This window comes from Ambystoma mexicanum, chromosome 11, assembly GCF_040938575.1.
Source record: "Ambystoma mexicanum isolate Mex_15411 chromosome 11, UKY_AmexF1_1, whole genome shotgun sequence".
Lineage (NCBI taxonomy): Eukaryota > Metazoa > Chordata > Amphibia > Caudata > Ambystomatidae > Ambystoma > Ambystoma mexicanum.
Genome location: NC_090934.1, coordinates 440,834,479 through 440,856,142, shown reverse-complemented (window position 1 = coordinate 440,856,142; position 21,664 = coordinate 440,834,479).

Genomic DNA, 21,664 nt, shown 5'->3' with positions numbered 1-21,664 from the left:
CGGAAAGCACTCAAATGCATGCAATGTCATGATGGACCTTCGCAGAGTCCCGTCAAGGTCCTGGAAAGGCATTGTAAGAGAGGCATGGTATCACAAGTATGACACTGACACAAGAGGTACAATTTGTAAAACTTTTATTCAATTTGAGGGGTTTGGAAAAACTCCTGCTTTGCTCTATAGCTATGATGGGAGTAGTCTCAACCATCAAATAATAAAGAAAACACAGTCCTAGTCAGTCTCTGTCAAATCGAAGATGGCCTATACTAACAAAACCTAATGCCTGCCCTAACTCTTATACAAAATGTGTGAAAAGGGGAATATGAATGCAAAAGGAAAATCAGTATTATAACATAAAGGGTCTCATTACAAGTTTGGCAGTAGCCTTGGCGGTAAAACCGGCAGGCTGCCGCCAAACTTGCGAATATTTCCGGCACCCATGAATGGGCAATTACCGGGTCATTATGGCCCCGCCAGGCCCGGTAATTGGCCATTCGCTCACGCCAGAAAAAAATGCTCTCCATTCCCATTTGAGCCCCATAGGGCTCAAAGGGAATGGGGAGGTTGGATGCACCAACACCATTAATAATGGTGCCGGTGCATCCCAACATGCTCTGCTCGTTGGTGCAGGTATGCCCACCAGGTCAGGCATGGAAGGAACCTGCGAGCAGAAATCGTAGTTTGCGGGTACCGTAACAATGATATTGGCAAGCTTACTGGTACCATTGTTAACGGACCAGCAAACTTATGATGATGTAGCTAGCTCAAAGAATCAATGTGGCTAAGTCAACTCTTTTTCCCACATTGGACAACACGGAGTAAGGTGGTCCCCGTAAACAGGATGACACAATCTGGCTGAGGTTCTCAAAACAAAGGCAGTTCAAAACGTGGTCAAGGCCCGCTGGGCCTTCCATGTAAAAGTCACTAATTCTAGCTTTCAAAAGTTCTTTCACAGTTCAACAAAAGTTCACGTAGGTCTCTTACAGTCGGGCTCAGACCTTTCAACCAAAATGTACCTGATTTAACGTAGATCTCCCTCGGTCGGGCTCAGTCCTCACAACCACAGTACCTGCAAGGCTTCACTTCCCCAAGCTTTATTCAAATTTGTTTAGGGTATCCTTCCCTTAACTTATCACACCTCCAGGCTCGGTTAGTCGGGCTCTGACCTTTCACGGATGTCGAAGACTTTTGAATGTCGAAGATTTTACTATAGACCTCTGCTGGACCACTTTGACTTTCTCTTCAGCTCATTCACTTGTGTTATTTGCCCCAGTTTCTCTGGGTCTGGGTAGTTCAGTATCATAAGCACAGGGTTAATGTTGACCATTACGCAGTTTAGAGTTCATTCACTTTGTCGCTTTACAACAAAAAGATTTCACCATTTGCAGAGACTTTGGAATGGGCTACTTCACTTCACTGGATCACTCTGCTACTCTGTATTGCTAGCTTCACAGTTATCGGTAATTTAAACTTCACCACAGGCCTGCCTTCCTTCGTGTCTAATACACACACACACATGCAGCCTTCAATTGTATGATATATTGTTGTAACTTCAATCTTTCCTTAAAACACACCGGCCATTCATGTCACTCGCCAGCTCACTTCTGTGTGTGTTCCTTTCTTGTCTTTGTGGTTTTAATTCATGAGTCAAGGTTATTACCACAGGCTTGGCCTCGCCTACCCAATCATGTTGTTCACCCGGGAGGGTTGCTGCACCCTTGAAACACAATGCAGTCTTCTTGTCTGGGATTTGGTCTTCTTAGCGTATCTTTCATGGCTCTTTAGAGGCAACAACCTCCTGTAGGGATCTCCTGGGTTTCTCTACCCTTTGCTCCTGTCTCTCTGTCAGTCGCTCTGCTCCAGTAGGTTCACCTTCACCCCAGAAGTTATGTTCCTTCTCGTGTTCCACCTTGCTCAGAGTGTGTCTCTTTGTTCTGCATTTTATCTGTGTGGGGAGAGCTAAAGGGTATCAGATGTATGCAATTAAAGTCAAGTCCCTGACTTTCCCTGATCCCATTAGTGGGACATGTCCAATGAGTTATGTAAGGGTTAGAATCTTTAATCTTAGTTACGCTCTTCCTCGGCTCAGTCTTTCTGTAGAAAACAGGGGGGGGAGGTGGGACGTTGGAGGAGCCTATAAAATAGGATGGGTCAATGGGTATGGCAAAGGAGGAATACCACGTCTCACCATCGGCTGCCTCACCCCCACTCCCTGAAGACCCCTCACCCAGGTGATCCGCCCACACTTGTCCACCCCCAGGGTCTGTATCCAAAGGTGATGGCTGTGCCCTGGCCACCTGAGAGAGAGATCCCCGGGCACTAGAAGGTTAGACACCCCTTGGTTTCTCACAGCATACAAAGTTTGTTCCATGAATCGATGAAAGGGGTTTTGCATACTGAATGGTATGAAAAGTCACTTATTAGCATGAAAAGAAATCTGTAAATCAGGCCCATAGTTTCTTACTCACTAACAAATTATTTTTGGGAAAGAATGCTGTAAACAGGGGATGCATTTATATGTCAAAGGTGTATTGAGGGATATTTATTCTCTCTCCTTGTTCAATAGTTCCCAAAGACTCCATGTGCAACTTGAATAGTTTAGGTGATAAAGTTCAACCTTAGGGGTCACCACATGTATGAAGAAGGGCAATACATTTACATGATGCATCTGGCCTCCCCATTCCCATTAAGTGACTCAAATGGGAATGGGGAGTAATAATTACAGGCATCCGGAAATGGGGATGTACCAGGTCCGGCCCGGCTGTAATGCCTTGGTACGTCCCCATTGCCGGGTGCCGGAAAATTCATGACTCCAGCAGCAGGGTCATAATGACCCCAACATCTCAAAAATAGAACAAACATCTGCATATGATGCATACAATGGTAACTGAGCTGGAAATTGAACTTAATGGGGGAAGTAATGCATGCTCTGGGGCTCACATGCCTCGATTACTTTATTAATAGGCATGCAACTGTAATGAAAAATGTATTGATTTAACTGCAACTGGTTCAACATCGGCTGCACATACTGTTACTGGATTTTTAGTTTTTTTATTTATTTATTTAAAATTATATAGCGCACAAACAGCACATGGGAATCAAGGCACTGTTACATGTAAGGAGCTTAGTTACAGGGGTGTCATGGACACCTTTGGATTCAATACATTTCAATACATACATTCGCCATTTTTGCATTTTACACATTTGGTACCGTATGAAACAGTTGGTAGCATGTTTTGAAGATTTTAGACAGAGCAGTGTCTTGGCTGCTTTGCGGAAGACGAGGTGTGACTTTTCTGCTCTGAGGAATAGAGGAAGGCATTGCAATGCTGGGCTGCAAGGTAGGATGAGCTAGCTCCACCCACTCTGACTCTCTTGATCCTGGGTACTGTTAGCATGGTGGAGAAGGGGTTTCTGATTGGTCTAGTGGAGAGGGATAGGTGCATTCTTTGGTGCAGGTAGAGAGGGGCAGTTTGGTGTACGCATTTGTGGGTTAAGGCGAGGGTCTTGAATAGGAAACACTCCTTGATGGGTAGCCAGTATGCCTGTTTCCTGACTGCAGTGATGTGTTCCCTTTTGGGTATGCCTAATGCTGCACAGAGGGTGCTGTTTTGGATACCCTGAAGCTTTTCCATGTTTTTAGTTGACGTGCCCAAGAACAGAGAGTTGCAGTAGCCAAGTCTTCACCCAAGAAGTTTAGTGTAGTAGGCAGCGGCAGAGGCAATGGCATTAATTTGCCTGGTCATTGACAGGTTTGAGTCCAGTTATACTCCGAGTGTGTTCACTGATTTGGAGACTGGGATTATGATGTATTAATGGTGAACTGCCTATATTGGGAGTTCAGGTTCTTTATGGTTCCGGTGCTCCCAACTATGAGAAGCTTCAGTTTTGCAACTGTTAAGACAAAAAACATTCAAGGCCATCCAGGCCTGGATCGTCGTGTATATGGAGAGGAAGGCTTTCTTGTCAGTTTCATAGTCACCTGTTAGAGGGAGGAAGACCTGCGTATCCGCATAGTTTGTGTACGCGATAGCTAGTGTGTCCAGGATGTAGAAAAGGAGCCCAGTAAAAATGTTTTAGAGAGTAGGAGAGATAGAGAACCCTTGAGGCACACCACACGAAATGATGGTAGGACAGGCAGAGGCTAGGTCTGAAAAGACTTGCATGGACCTGCCTTGTAAAAAAAGATGTGATCCAGGCAGTGGTGTTTGGTGAAAGGTTGGCTGTTGAGGTAAGGTGATGGCGTAGGACACTGTGAGCAACGAGATTGAAAGCTGCAGTGAGGTCCAAGAGTAAGAGAAGTGCAGGTATGCCTGAGTCTCTAGTCTTGTCCATTTGATTGTTAAGATCAAGTAGGGCTGTCTCAGTGCCGTGACCGGGGCGAATCCCAGATTGCTGCAGCCCGAGGAGTATGCTTGTCCTCTATGAATCATTGAACTTGTAAATAAGCAGCTTTGTCTAATATTTTAAGCAGACATGGCACAGTAGTTATGGGCCTGTAGTTGTTGGGTGAGAGGGGGTCCAGGGTATTTTTTTCTTTTTCAGAAGAGGGCGGGCCCACGCTTCTTTGAGGCAGGAAAAACTTTCCTGGTAGAGAAAGAGGCATTCATGAAGGCGGTCAAGAATGGTGCGAGGGTGCTGGCACAGTCCTTGATGATTGCTGCAGGGCAGATGTCGCCTTTGGAGGGTTTGATGGATTTTAAGATTTTGGTGATATCTAGTTCAAGAATTTTGTTGAAGGAGAATGTGGGGGTGGACTCTTTAGTTTGCAGTGGTTTATGATGAGGAGAATTAGATGAGTGTTGGGTTTTTTGATTTTGGTTTGTAATGTGGCGGATTTGCTCAGCATCGCTGCTTGGACTTCATCACAATAGGTCTTGTCGTTGGTGATATTCTGAGGGGGTCTCTAGGTCTCTGAAAATAGGGAAGATTTCTTTGGTGCCAGATATTGCACCCAAAGGAGTTGTATTTGCATTTTTTAAAGCACTCACACAGCCCGGGGGCATCGAGGCGCTGTTACAGGAATATGTCTTAGCTGCGTATTTATAACACGCTTAGTACCCAGAGGTTTCAAAGCGCGGACCTGGGGATCGAACCTGTGTTGCTATGTGTCGTCTTGTTTCCAGGGCGATCACCTTGCCGCTGAGCTATCCTCTTGAGACCTGAGTTGGCTTTGGCTTGGATGATGGCTGTTTTGTATTCTTTAGAGAGGGTTTGGAACTCCATTTAAGCAGAGTCAGAGTGGTTTGTATGCACAGGGATAGGGTGTCAAGTTCTAGGAGGTCATCAGTGTACCAGGCATTGCCGTGTGCGGTGGCTTTACGAGCTTTGAGAGGAGAAATAGCGTCCACTGCTAGTTTGATAGCTGTGTTGTAAGAAGCTGCTAGAGTATCAGGATCGTTGGAGAGCTTCTGGAAATTGCTGGTGGGAGACCTGGGGTGGGATAGTGTGATTTCATTAAGGTAGAAATTTCAAACTGGATGATGTGGTGGTCAGACCAGGGGGCTGGTGTGTTACCAATGATAGAGAGGGGGCAGATATGTTGGACTACCCAGTCTAATGTGCAACCTTGGGTGTGAGTGGGGTCAGAGATTGAGTTGGTAAACCCTAGTGTCTCAAGGGCAGTGCTGTGTGACTTGGCTGAGGGATCTTTGGGGTCGTTAAGGTGAAGGTTTAGATCTCCTAAAAGGATGGCTTTGATGGATTTTTTCAGGTTGTCTGAGAGGAGGTGGGTAAGGGATGGTTGGAAATAACCTAGAGGGCCTGGTGGGCGGTAGACAAGGTGTATGGAGTTGGTGCAATTATGAGAGAAGGTAAGGTTGATAAGGAGGTAGTCAGTGTTGTTATCCATGGTTTTGTCGGATTTCCTGATGGGTAAGGTGTCTCGAGTTATGAGAGCGACTCCACATGCTTTGGTGGGTCGGTCCTGTCTGATGATGGTGTATCCTGCTTGCAGTGCAAGGGATAGGGCTGGGCCTGAGGCTTTGTGGAGCCAGGTTTCTGTTATCATAAGGAGGTTGAGATTGTGTGTGGTGATGAGGTCGTGAATGTCCAAAGCGTGAGCATTGATGAGAGCGCAGCAAAAGGGTGCATTGTGCAACAGACTGCATTTACCCAGCACTGGGATCCCTAGATTGGCTCTGAATCTAACACAGAATCAACTTTGAACCTATTAATTGGCTGCAATCAGTCAATTATGATTAACGTTAAAGAGTCAGGTGTATAGGGTTCAACCCCCCCCTGCCCCTCCGCACCCCCCAGAAAAGACCTGCCAAGATCGTGATGGCATTTAAGATTTCTCGAGTCAAAAACGGTTGCTTACTTTGCCTGGCATACTTCCCCTGGGTCCTCCTCTGGTACAGTCTCCATTCCTTATTCGTTTCTTGTGATTCAATCAACGGGTCCATTATTGTTAAAATAAAAAAAGGGCATTCTTACCTATTTCAGTTCTGTTCCACTTGAAGGGGAGACCGTGGTCGATGGCAAAATAAATTTTTACAGACCCAAGATAACAACTCTCGGTTCCCGGCAGCTGTAAAGACAGACTATGTTGGGTGGCACAATAGGAGTCTTCTGAATCCAGAGAATATGATGTCAACAGGAGCCAACGGGAAACTCCCTTTTTGCCTCTCTAGTTACAACAATAGGACACACTGCTGAGGAATAGGCCTTTCTAACTGAGGCCGTGGGAGGACCTCAAAGACACTGGCATGCACAGCAGCCCCGTAAGTATCCCAGTGCAGACAAAGATATCATGACATCAGGACCATCTGCCCTATGCTGTCCCTGGCTCATCCGGCACTTCGTTGTTCCATTCCTGCTCCCCCATAGGTCACACCAGACCTAGAGACCTGAGTCCATGGGGAATTGTGATGGGACTCTGGGCCTTTCGCACATAGCACACACATACATACACACACGCACACACATAGACACAGAAATAATGCTATCCAGAAGCAAGGAAAGGCACAACTTGGCCTGTGCCTAAAATAGGCCACAACCAATCCATTGATATTAACAACAAAGGACAACACTAATAAGGTGAACCAACGTCCATAGAAGAATGAACCTGCTATGCCTGCCTCCAAGATTGTGGCTTTTATCATTTCTGTGGCCAAACCTCATTCCTTTTTGCATCCAGCATCCTTTCCCTCACACTCTCCAGCACATAGCTCTGGTTCATAGTCCATTAATTATAAGCTGGTTGTGATTCGCTCAAATGGTCTATTTGTGATGCAATAAGTGCTTACCGAAAGATCGCGGTCTTTTTTACGAGGTGTGTAGCCCCTGGTAGGTGACACAGTAGGTGTTTGAAAAATAGCATTGCTTGACCTCTTGGCCCCTTTATTTTGTAATTATTTTTTTGGTGGGGTTTTTAAAGTGCACTGCAGCTCGTGGGCATTGAGGCGCTGTTGCAAGAAGACGTCTTAGTTACAGACAATAGGCTCATGGTTACAGTGAGTGACGGCCTAGCAGGGTGAAGGACACGCATATGCATAAGTGCTTGTGTTTCCGTAAGAAGTACATTAGATAGCAGGTTACAGAGCATAGTACTTTAGTTCCAGGGGCTGACCATGGTAGGTGGCACAAAAAGAACCAATGAAGTACAGAGAAGTTTGTGTCACTGCGAGCATCAACTGGAATTGCCACAGGCGCCAATCCTCACATCGTAAACACCAGGAGCTGTAACACATGCAGGAGACATTTTCCGTTCTATAAAAAGAAGTTCACATGCACCCTGGCTAGCACCACAAAAGATGGACATCCTATGAGCATAATGTCCTTGCCAAGTGGTCCACCTGAATGACCCTGGCTGTGCGCAGTGGCCCACTATGTGCTCGGCCGGAGGTTATCGCGTCTGGCACAGTTCTATACACTGGTCCTTGCAGGGAGGTCCATGCACTGGGTGGTTGTTACACCGCTGCACACATGTTCCCCTCAGCCTTGGGGCCTGCATTGGAAGGGGCAAATCCACCCCCAGCATGGTTGCTAGTTTTACTTTTCAGGTTTGGGAGTTTTTATCTAGCCTTTGTTCCTTGGGGTTGTTAGTGTGAGCTTCAGCATTTCCGTGCGCATTTCTGAGCACGTCTAGACAGCAGGTTCTGCGGGTCTGAAATATTTATTAAAGGGCTATAAAGGCAGCCACTACGCTTATACACTGTTTTTTCTTTCATTGTGGCAAATATTTCATGAGTTTCTCCTTTTGCCGATCAGGCAATTTGTACTTTTTGTAGGCACCTTTTTTTTAAAAATAGCCTGGCGGTCCCAACTGTGCTCTTGCCGCTGATGTCTTTGATGTGAAAGGATGCTGCTCCAAGGCAGTTCGCCTGTGAGAGATCAGAAGTGTGAATACATTTCCCTGAATGTTGAAATGTTGAAAACCTTGTTAACAAATGCTACCTCAAGCAACGTAACGTGTTTCCTTCCTGCTAAGTATGAAGGACACTATAATTCTTCACAGTGGCGTAGCACAACATTTGGGGCATAACAGATGCTGAGGGCCCCCACCCTAAGCTCCTTAACAAAGCACAAGGCATGCCACACCCCTGACCGGCCTGGACCACCACATGTGTGCAATGTATATGATGATTATGCTGAAGCCGGGGCGCACACTTCTCCAGTTGAAAGAGGTAAATATTGTTTTTTAATCAAAGCTTAAATGTTTCACCCAGCATAGCAAAATAAATGGGATCGGTGTCTGGTCGCCAAATATACCAGCCACCAGTGATGGTCGGTGAGTTGTTTTATTGGAGGGTTTAAATATTTACCGCAAGAATGCAATTGTGACCAAGCGTAGTGAGGGAGCCCAAACCACCAAACACAGGTTTGGAAGGGTCAGAACGGATTCTTCTCCCTCCCCAGAGAAAATATTTTGAATAATGGGTTAACATGGTGCATTATGCAACACACTTTCTGTGAAAAATTGGGTGAAAGGCAGACAGTTTGATATCAGTTTTGTAGGGTAACTCGTGAAAAATACAATAGATGCAAGTCACCAAAAGTGCACAGGTGCATTTACCAATGCATTTTCATGCCTTCCCCTGCAACATGTTCATGCTGGCTGTGCTCATACATTTCCATGCTGGCCCCACCAGTATATGCCAGTTTTCTGTATAAGAACATACTCATTTTCACTTTGACATGTGTTTTCACTTCTACGTAAAACCATACTCCTGTCTGTTGGATCATGAAAGTGAAATGCCACAATACAACAAAAAAAAATCCAAACAGGTTACAATGTAGTCCAGTCTAGACTAATAAGAATACTTATCACAGTTGCTTTGTCCTCGATGCTCAGTTATTAGGAAGTCATGCTCCAGTAAGAAATAGCTAGGCTGCTACACCAAAATGTCTGCCAATATAATGCTACTTATCATTCTTGTTTTATCAAAGATGGCCAATAATAAATGTCATTACACCATAAGCATTAACTAGACTGGCTGCACCAAAATGCCAGTCTAGCCATGTAATAACACACTTTAACCTGGTTTTCCCCGAAAATACGAGTTAAACATGCCAAGTGATCCCCAGCCTCCACAGGCCTTACACATACATTCATCCCCTTTGACCCACCAGTCACTCACACATACATATTCTCTCACATTCATTCAGACTGCATTCTCCACACAGGCATGCACCCACCCAGAATGCAAACACACAAACACATTCACATTCATACCCATTCACCCATCAGTCACGCACCCATAAACCTTCTCACACATCCGCTCACACTGCATTCCCACACAGGAACACACCCACACACCCAGAACGTTTAAACCCACACTATCATATTCATATCCATTCACCCGCCAGTCACTAACCCATATACCTTCTCTCTCATTCATTCATGGTGCATTCTCCACACATAAATGTTCCCACCCAGAACGCAAACACACACACACACATACAATCACATTCATACCCATTCACCCACCAGTCACTCACCCATAAACCTTCTCTCACATCCGCTCAAACTGCATTCTCCACACTGGAACACAAAGAATATTTAAACCCACACTATCGTATTCAAATCCATTCACCCACCAGTCACTCACCCATACACCTTCTCTCGCATTCATTCATACTGCATTCTCCACAAAGGAACACACCGATCCACCAAGAACATTTAAACCCACACTATCACATTCATCCCCATTCACCCACCAGTCACTCACTCATACACATTCTCTCACACCCACTCAAACTGCATTCTTCACACAGGAATGCAGCCAAAGAACATTCAACCACACACTATAACATTCATACTCATTCACCCACCATTCATTTGGCTATAAACCTTCTCTCACATCCACTCAAAATGCATTCTCAACACAGGTACACAATCACCCAGCCTCCCACCCAGAACATTCAAATACACACTTCCACACACCTACTCATTCTCCCACCACTCACAGACCCATACCACATAAATGCATATGCTATAGAGTTCCTGATTCCAGTCCCGATCTCTAAGGGTCCACATATATATTACACATAAAAAATGATTAGGACCATATGGTCAGATAGAACATTCATTTCATTAGACCGATAAACCATCACGACACTGCAATTTCACTATAGAAAAAAAACAGACATCAATAAAATATATCAAAAGTGTGTAGACAATACTCCAACATACAATGACAGTACATCATAGAAACAATGTTATAAATTTGCAGGAACAGCAACACCTGATTTTATCTAATCACAACATCTGGAAGCAACGTTTCTCTCCATATACCCCTTATTTTGGGGATTTGTACCAATTCCTTTTACTATATACACATATTATTCAAAATTAAACATATGTCTTAGTTCCTCACGAAAAAGTCGACACCCCAGAGTTTTGGCCAATATGAGCCACTTAATGCTCGAGATATGAATGGCTTTCATCAGGACTAAGAATTGCTTAATATGCCCCAAAACACGAATTCCTGTTTTAGAATATCTAAACTTCGGTATGCTTCAAAACTGCTTCTGCACCAAAATGAATTTAAGCTCTCCATTGTACCTCCAATTCACAGTTTTCCATCCTGCTTTCTAGGAGGCACCAATCTCACTGTCTCTCTTAGATGAACAACAGGCATGAATGCCCTGTTGGAGTCAGATTCAAACTTTATCGCTTGACTCCATTTTACTATGTAAACCACCTTGTAACATCCAGTCAGTCACCTGAATGTGCCATATACATAGATCTGAGATGCACCTCACACATGCAAAATATACATACACATTCTTCTTTTTTTAAAAGCCTTCTTACCTGCTTTAGAGCTTTGGTCCATTACTCCAGTCCCCTGGCTCTTCCGTGCTGCTCACATACAGGAACCAAGAAGCTGGGAGAGCTTCCTGGTTACTGTATATGATGGTACAATGATGCTGCAGGAGAAGTGGTTGGAATTGAACGTGGAATGTGACAAATGCTGCATGTCACGTTCAGCTGCGACGGCTACTGAGGGCCTCTTTCTCACGATGCAAGCCCTGGACTAGCGTTCACCCTGATGGGTGAGGACTGGTCCTAGACCTGATGTGGTGGGATCCCCTGTACGGCGGGAGCTGCGTGGCCCCCACTACACCAGTGAATCTTTAACATGTGAACAGGCATAAGAACTAGATAATGGTGCATGATTTTGTCTCCTAAACCCTCAAACTGATCTCACTGCCGGGCAACAAGCTGTCCACTAGTTCAAGCTTCTTGTCACTGGAGAAGAGGGGAGGGTGGGAGCTACCCTGGCCTGCTCTCACATGTGGTGACAGTCTATTCTCCTAGTTGGGCATATTCCCACAGTGGGTAGCCTGCCCCCACCCCCACACTGGGTGGATCTCACTGGTGGGTGACAGACTGTGCTATCAGACCAGTTCTGACTAGAGGGATGAGAGTTGGCACTCCATCTCTTAACTGCTCTGCATCAGTCTAGCCTGATTGTGGGCGTGGAAGTATCAGTCTGTGCCTGTAGTCCTGCTTGCTCTCACTGGTTAGTGACAAGCTCTGACCCATGACTTGCCTGCCCTGCCTGGTGGTTGGCAGGATGCACTCCTCGACAAGTCTGGTCTCACTGGTGGGGACAGTCTGTGCTCATAGCCTGGCCTGCTATTATTGGGGAAGACTGACAGGCTGTGCTGAGAGTCCTCCCTCTTCTCACTGGGCATGATATCCCGTAATCCTACTCTGGCCTGATCTCACAATGGAGTGACAGACTTTTCTCCAAGTCCAAAGTCGATGTGCTCTCACTGGTAGGTGAACGTCTGTGCTGCAAGTCTGGCCTTCTCCCACTGGGTGTGACAGGATCTGCTCTTAGAAGAGACTGTTCTCACTGTAAGGCAATTGACTGTACTCCTAGTCAGGCCTGGCCATCCGGGATGAAAGTTTGTGCTCCTATTTCAGCCTTTTCTCATTGGGGTGATATTCTGTTCTTCAATTTTCCCCTGGGGCATGACAGGGTGTGCCTCGTGACTGGCATGCTCTCACTGGAGGGTGACAGTCTGCAGTCTTAATCTTGTCTGCCCTTGCCATGGTTATGTCTACTCTCGATGCCTGACCTTATCTCACTATGGTTGACAGTCTTTGACCATAGGCTGGAATGTTCTCACTTGGGTACCAGACTGCACCCTATGCCCAGCCATCTCTCACTGATTGTGGCTGTCTTGCTTCTAGACCAGCTAGCTCTCACTGGAGGTAGCAGACTGTTATAGTTTAGCCTGTTCTCTCAGTGGGTGTGACAGACTGTGCACCAAGTTCAAATTGATCTCAGTGGGAGTGGTAGGCTGTTCTCCAAGACTGACCTGCTCTCACTGGGGTGACAGGCTCTGCTCCTAGTCTGTCCTGCTCTCACAGGAGGTGACCAACTCACTTTCTAATCTGTCCAGTCGTAATTGGGGTGACAGAATGTTCTCCCAGAATTATCAGCTCTCACTGGTGGGTGGCAGGCTGTTCTCAGTGGAGTAACTTTGCTGAAAATGTTGGGGGGACATGACATCTGAATAAAAGGTGCCCCAGCCAAATGAATGGGGACAGAATGGTGTGCCATGAAAGTGGGAGGGACAAAATTCCCTGTCCCCCCTAAAATTACGCCCATGGCTGTTCTGCTAGACCTGCTCTTACTGGAATGACAATCTCTCATTCTAGTCTGGCTTGGTCAGTTCTTACTTGAGGTGACCATTTGTGCTACTAGTCTGACCTGCACTCACTAGGTTTGCAGGCTTTTCGCCTAGTCTGACCTGCTCTCACTGAGTTGACAGCTGCTTCTGCTAGCCTGTCCTGTTCTCACTGGGGGAGACCATCTGTTCCCTGAGTCTGGCCAGCTGCCACTGAGGGTGTCAGGCTGGCCTCTTAGATGTTCTAGGATTGAGTTCCATGACTATCCTAAGCCATTCCTAGAATATTTAGGACAAGTGCTGGATGGTGATCAGGCAAACAGTAGGAATACATATTGTGTCAAGAAAAGTAGTTATTACAGTGAGTTCATGCTTAAAACATATGTGTTCATTATTTGATGAGATGACCAGTGGATTAGTCCAAGGAGAGGTGATTTGTGTTTGCTAGTTATGTTTCAATAATACCTTTATTTGTGTTTCAAACTTTGAAAACTTCTAAAGCAAGGCACACCAACAGGGTTAATGAATTCGGTTTGAAGCTGGTTGAATGAGAGAGGAGCAGGGGGGGCGATACATGGGCTTCTCACTAAGGCAATGAGTATAACAAGAGAAGTACGTCATTCACCTGCCAATATCTTTTATGTTTAATGGAATCCAAAACTAGGATCATGTTATGAGCTTGGGGGAGGTTCTGCAGGAGCAACATGAGTAAGTATCTCTAACCAGGAAGTGTAGTGAGTGCCTCCAAGTGATGCACAATTGTGTCAGTCCTTGAGGTAGGGTTACCTGTCAGTACTGCAGATGTGGTGGCCAGTCCATTGTGAGATGCACCTGCGTTATTCCTGTGGTGAGGATCCCCTTACACTATTATATTATTGGTGTCCTTATTGAGGGACAAACGATTTCTGCATGCAGTGAGGCTCACCACGGGGACAGCATTTGGGGGTTGCTAGGGGTCGCAGCTGCGACTCCTGCAATCCCAGCTGGAACCCCTGCAATCTTTCTTGCGACCCATGTTTTAAAAAAATAACCAAAAACCTATATTTGTTTTTGATGGATGCTGCACGGGCGACAGCCACTGCTCTATAAATCACAAAATGGCCTGCAAGTGTTAAGTGATTTGTAGAGCAGTTTGTCTCTTTATTTCCCGTTTGGATGCAGGTATGTTTTCAGCTCCACTTGGGGGCTCAGTAATACAGATGGTCCGTTTAACTGCATTGAAGCCCTTTTTTACGCTTACATTATTGGCTGGATGGTGTGTATGCTGCCTAACTATTCAGCAGTCTGTCGTCTATTTTCACTTTTACCGGGTCATGCCACAGATAAGAAGAACGTGCCATTTGAATTTAGATGCAGGGCGGTGTCTGTGGGAGGCTTCTCCATGAAGAGGTGAGTGTCAGGGGCGCCGAGTATGGGGGGGGCACTGGGGCCCAGGCCCCCCGCCCATGCAAAATCAAGTCAGGGCTGATCCCCACCCCCCGTGCCGGAGAGAAGTGATGCAGTATCGATGGCCCTTTCAATCGATACTGCATCACTTCTCTCTGGCCGGGTAAAAAGCGATTTGTTGCTTGCTGGCTGGATGTGCGCTATGTTCATCCCATGTGACTTGCCAATAGGGAGGCGACGAGATTTCCCTGGCACGACGGGGCCTCTGAAAGACTTGTCGAGTTGGGACAAGTGTCCCTGGCCTTCCACTAGTCCCGGCCCGTCAATTAAATCTCACATTTTCCCTCGAGGTCACCCCCCCCGACCTTTACTTGCAAATACAGGAGAGAGACATTAAACTGTGTGGGAGGTGGCCCCCTCATCTAATTTGTCAACAGCCTGCTAAGGCACCTAACCTCTCCGGTGGCGCTTTATTTGTGTTAATTGCAAACATTGAAATGTGCACACATAATGCTTTGAAACGAGTAATCTCAGTGATGTTTTCTAAAATATTTTCATCTAATAAAAACCCTCGGCATCTCACTAACATATTGCGTCAGCAGGTCTGACATGTATTTATTCATTTGCTCTAACCCATGTCTTGCCTGCTCTGCCTGGTGGTTGGCAGGATGCACTCCTCGACAAGTCTGCTCTCACTGGTGGGGACAGTCTTTGCTCATAGCCTGGCCTGCTATTATTGGGTAAGACTGACAGTCTGTGCTGAGAGTCCTCCCTCTTCTCACTGGGCATGATATCCCGTAAACCTACTCTGGCCTGATCTCACAATGGAGTGACAGACTTTTCTCCAAGTCCAAATTTGATGTGCTCTCACTGGTAGGTGAACGTCTGTGCTGCAAGTCTGGCCTTCTCCCACTGGGTGTGACAGGATCTGCTCTTAAAAGAGACTGTTCTCACTGTAAGGCAATTGACTGTACTCCTAGTCAGGCCTTGCTTTCCGGGGATGAAAGTTTGTGCTCCTATTTCAGCCTTTTCTCATTGGGGTGATATTCTGTTCTTCAATTCTCCCGGGGCATGACAGGGTGTGCCTCGTGTCCGGCATGCTCTCACTGGAGGGTGACAGTCTGCAGTCTTAATCTTGTCTGCCCTTGCCATGGTTATGTCTACTCTCGATGCCTGACCTTATCTCACTAGGGTTGACAGTCTTTGACCATAGGCTGGAATGTTCTCACTTGGGTACCAGACTGCACCCTATGCCCAGCCATCTCTCACTGATTGTGGCTGTCTTGCTTCTAGACCAGCCAGCTCCCACTGGAAGTATCAAACTGGTATAGTTTAGCCTGTTCTCTCGGTGGGTGTGACAGACTGTGCACCAAGTTCAAATTGATCTCAGTGGGAGTGGTAGGCTGTTCTCCAAGACTGAACTGCTCTCACTGGGGTGACAGGCTCTGCTCCTAGGCTGTCCTGCTCTCACAGGAGGTGAGGGACTCACTTTCTATTCTGTCCAGTCGTAAATGGGGTGACAGAATGTGCCCCCAGAATTATCAGTGCTCACTGGGGGTGGCTGGCTGTTCTCAGTGGAGTAACTTTCCTGAAAATGTTGGGGGGGGACATGACATCTGAAAAAAATGTGCCCCAGCGAAATGAATGGGGACAAAATGGTGTGCCATGAAAGTGGGGGGGGACATCCCTGTCCCCCCTAAAATTATGCCCACGGTTGTTCTGCTAGACCTGCTCTTACCGGAATGACAATCTCTCATTTTAGTCTGGCTTGGTCAGTTCTTACTTGAGGTGACTATTTGTGCTACTAGTCTGACCTGCACTCACTAGGTTTGCAGGCTTTTCACCTAGTCTGACCTGCTCTCACTGAGTTGACAGCTGCTTCTGCTAGCCTGTCCTGTTCTCACTGGGGGAGACCATCTGTTCCCTGAGTCTGGCCAGCTGCCACTGAGGGTGTCAGGCTGGCCTCTTAGATGTTCTAGGATTGAGTCCCATGACTATCCTAAGCCATTCCTAGAATATTTAGGACAAGTGCTGGATGGTGATCAGGCAAAAAGTAGGAATACATATTGTGTCAAAAAAGTAGTTATTACAGTGAGTTCATGCTTGAAAAATATGTTTTCATTATTTGATGAGATGACCAGGGGTTTAGCCCAAGGAGAGGTGATATGTGTGTGCTAATTATGTTTCAATAATACCTTTATTTTTGTTTCAAACTTTGAAAACTTCTAAAGCAAGGCATTCCAACAGGGTAAATAAACTCGATTTGAAGCTGGTTGGATGAGAGAGGAGCAGGGGGGGGGCGATACATGGGCTTCTCACTAAGGCAATGAGCATAACAAGAGCAGTACGTCATTCACCTGCCAATATCTTTTATGTTTAATGGAATCCAAAAGTAGGATCATGTTATGAGCTTGGGGGAGGTTCTGCAGGAGCAACATGAGTAAGTATCTCTAACCAGGAAGTGTAGTGAGTGCCTCCAAGTAATGCACAATTGTGTCAGTCCATGAGGTAGGGTTACCTGTCAGTACTGCAGATGTGGTGGCCAGTCCATTGTGAGATGCACCTGCGTTATTCCTGTGGTGAGGGTCCCCTTACACTATTTGCGTATTGGTGTCCTGATTGAGGGACAAATGATTTCTCCATGCAGTGAGGCTCACCTTGGGGATGCCATTTGGGGGTTGCTAGGGGTCGCAGCTACGACTCCTGCAATCCCAGCTGGAATCCCTGCAATCTTTCTTGCGACCCATGTTTTAAAAAAATAATCAAAAACCTATATTTATTTTTAATGGATGCTTCACGGGCGGCAGCCACTGCTCTATAAATCATAAAATGGCCTGCAAGTGTTATGTGATTTGTAGAGCAGTTTGTCTCTTTATTTCGAGGATGGATGCAGGTATGTTTTCAGCTCCAACTGGGGGCTCAGTAATACAGATGGTCCGTTTAACTGCATTGAAGCCCTTTTTTACTCTTACATCATTGGCTGGATGGTGTGTGTGATGTCTAACTATTCAGCACACTGTCGTCTATTTTCACTTTTACCGGGTCATGCCACAGATAAGAAGAACGTGCCATTTGAATTTAGATGCAGGGCGGTGTCTGTGGGAGGCTTCTCCATGAAGAGGTGAGAGTCAGGGGCGCCGAGTACGGGGGGCTCCGGGGCCCGTGCCCCCCCTGTCAAAATCAAGTAGGGCTGAGCCCCCCCCCCCCGCCGGAGAGAAGTGATGCAGTATCGATGGCCCTTTCCATCGATACTGCATCACTTCTCTCCGGCCGTGTAAAAAGCGCTTTGTTGCTTGCTGGCTGGATGTGCGCTATGTTCATTCCATGTAACTTGCCAATAGGGAGGTGGCGAGATTTCCCTGGCACGAAGGGGCCTCTGAAAGACTTGTTGAGTTGGGACCTTTACTTGCAATACAGGAGAGAGACGTTAAACTGTGTTGGAGGTGGCCCCCTCATCTAATTTGTCAACAGCCTGCTAAGGAACCTAACCTCTGCGGTGGCGTTTTATTTGGGTGTAATTGCAAAAATGTAAATGTGCACACGTAATGCTTTGAAAAGAGTAATCTCAGCGATGTTTTCTAAAATATTCTAATCTAATCAAAACCCTCGGCATCTCGCTAACATATCGCTTCAGCAGGTCTGACATGTATTTATTTATTTGGATAAATAAAGTGCTTACACTTAAGTGCTATACACAAGTTACAAGTTACTTAACCGCTATACACAAGTTACAAAACAGAACCAAAAATTCACAAGAAAAGGTAGTCAACATGAGGCAACACTCATAACGGTTAGATGCGGAGAGCAAGTCAGCTGATGCAGGCGATGAGGGCTGTTCACACGAAACGGTCTCACTAAAGTAGCGTTAGTACCATTTCAACATGATCTGCCATGTTACTGTATTTATAGCAGTACTCGATCCTGTGTTATGCGTGTCTTGCTTCCAATTTGTAATGTGCACTATATAGCAAAATAGTGTTTCAATGCGCATCAAGACAAGGGGGGGGGGGCGATGAAGACTAAGGTACAAAAACAAAACTACAATTGTATTTGCAGGGTTATCATAAAAGCATGCCCCATATTTGATTGGGAATTGTTTTGGCAGCAGTGAAAATGCTGGTCCCTTTTAGGTATGTTTTTGGGTGCATTCACTCCAGTTGGCTCAAAGTCACAGGGTGGTGTTTGCGGGATGTTGTTGACCACGCCTCATGGGATCCCACGCCATTCACTATGCTTGCTAGGGCTGATGGGACATGTAGTCCAACATTTCTGTCTGGCCATAGGTTGCAGACCACTGAAAAGGCTTGCAGCACCTCATTGATGCACAGAATGCGCTGGTAGACACACCTGGCCTGTAAAATGAAGCTCACCCATCTACAGTGTCTACAGAGGTCATGCATGAATGAGTATTTGATCTGGAATTCAAGCGTTCTTTATTTACTCTTTCATCAGTCACCTGCACCCCTAGCTGGGGCTATAACTCCACTTGCTTAGTTACAATCTAACAATGCTCTAAATCCACGTCACGTTATACTCAATCGCCAAGAGGTCTCAAGTCAAAGAAACCATCTTTGTATCCAGTCCTTAAATTTTAAAACATGCCACTCTGCACGTTGCAAAACAAAAAAAAGGTCTGACTGAAGGTTTAGAATCAATCGCAACCTCTGGCATCGCTCTGGGCAACCCTCCAGACCATCGTTCTTCGTCCGGCAAGCCATTACAGAAGGGGAAAGACCATATTCAAATCAGGTTTGGTACCAACCCGAAAGGGGCAGTCCAGCCGGAACTGCTTGGTCACATTCCTTCTGCACGAGTCCACAAGCATCCCCAACCATGTTTCGGCATCATCATTGAAGAGTAGCTGGGGTCTCTCTAAGCCCAGCTTGTACAGGACCACTATTCTGCCCTTACTTATAATGGGTAAATGCATAACTAAAAGTCCCAGCATGCAGAGGGATGTTTGGCTATAAAGTCAAGACTAAATAGATGTGATCTTAACAGCATGGAGTTAGTTGTCAAATTTGATTTAGGAAGCCAAATGGATAATGCAGAGGAATCTGCATATATGCCCTAAAAGGTGTGAGGTTGAAAGTGTGTCATTCAAAATGTTTGCACACGGAGGACTCTATAACCCAACTGATTTGGGCAAATGGGCTCGTTCTTTGAACACATTCTATTTTGTTTGCTAGACGTTTTTGACAGAGGAAGTGGGGAGGGGAGGGAGTTTTATGGATATTTCCCCACAGCCCACTCCCAAGATAAAGTAATTGTCTGGCTCAGCAGTGGAGAGGGGGGTGCAGTGGAAAGAAAAGTCGGCACCATTTTGTAGCAAGGCACAGAAAGACAATGTGTGCATGATTATAGAGGGGTGGAGTAGGGGCAGTGATAGCTTACTGGAATGCAACTCGAAGGCTTAAATCTCCTTCTTACTTGACTTTAGTATATGCAGTACATGCTAGCCAATGTTTCCACTGTTCTGCGCTGCGCATGCATAACCCCCCCCGCACCCTGTTGCACCAAGTTGGCGACTACATGCAAATTTGTGGTCATATAACTGCTAGTGATGTCACCTCCTGTATTTGGGCCCCCCCCCAGGGAAATTCATAAGTCGGGTACCCTGGTGAGTGTCACTCACTATGAATGTGTGTGAGTCCTCAAACGGGAAGCCTCAGTCCCAGTGTGGTACGGTGGTGTGTGTGCACGTGATCGTGGGCTGTGTTGTGCCATGGATGTTCTGCTGGTGGTGGCCGTGCCAACTCTACTTTCTGCCGGCTGCGCAGGCTGATTTCAATGGCAAGTAAGAAAGGCGAGGGGAAGTCTGCCACTGACCGGCGGTTGATCATTCAAGGTGCAATCACATGAAGCAGATATCAGGTGAAGCAAATCGCCACCTCTGGCCATGAGAGCAGTGATTGCAGACATGCACCATCCTGGGGTGTCTGCTGAGCCCATGATGCACCACATGGGCTCTGCTGACACCCCAGGATGTTGGTGAGGGCATCCTATTCACCCCGGAGAGCTGCTAGTGGTGGGAGACGAGGGCTTTGTGGATGAATTTCTTTCCCTGAGATGCACGACTCTGTACCCTATGTGTCCGATATTACTAAGTGGATTTCATGCCCTGGGCCATCCCCTTCAGTGCCCAGCGTTCTTCGATGCCACTCTGTGTGGGTATCTGCACGTGCTCTTTCTCCAGTCATTGACAATGTGTTCGGCACTAGTTGGAAAGGGCCCCAGTCCAGGGATTCCCCAGCCAGCGGGAACACTGTTAGAAGGAACTTTCAAATACACCCTCGCCTGGCGTACTTGTGTGGTAGTGATGACCATGGTGTGTGTGGCTTGGGAATGATTCACAGCACAGGTAGCATAGATCTGCAACAGTGTGGTGGAGGCACAGGTGCGTGGTATGTGGAAACTAACTATGTGCAGCCCTTAGCATGGGCCAGCCTCGTTTCAGGGGTTACCACTAGTTCGGATATAAGTTCGTTTTCCATCCCCTCTCACCGTAATCAGGGCCTATGAGTTGCCAAATCCCTGGATGACTCTAATGCACGATTCCTGGATGCCTCTGCTGCTCTAACCCTGCCCTGGGAAACAGGTGCCACAAGGCCCGCCGTTAGAGAGGTCAAGCTCGGGAGTCAAGGCATTGCCCCTAGATCCTCAGCAGTGGGCAACGGCTGCAGCAGGGCATCATTCATCAGCACCGGCTTTCGATTCAAGGCACGCGCCCACCACAGCTTCTCATGTGTTTCTGGGGCGATTCTTCTGCTGCTTGATAAAGGGGTGGGGGGTTCCAGGATTCATTCTAAATTCTTTGCCATTGAAGTCGCAGCTTTTTGTGCCAACCTGCACTATTTCATCACGGGTAACTGCAATTAAATCATCTGCACCTTTATTCAATGTCTGCTGGATGGATGGCAGATTATCTAGAGGTTAAAGTGTGTCCAGAGTGCTGATGTTGCCCCCTGAATTGTATTTTTTTTCCATTTACAAAATTGAACACACAACTTGAAAACGCTTTGTTCAGACTGGTGTAGAAGGGTGCTTTCACGAGCTCTGTGTCGTAATCGGACGGCATGGTAAGGGTTAACCCTGTGCTTTGTATCAATGGGGCGTGGTACTGGCACTGCTCCATCAGATTCCTAGCACCCTGTATCCCACTGCATACTATCTTCTTCTACTCAGAGAC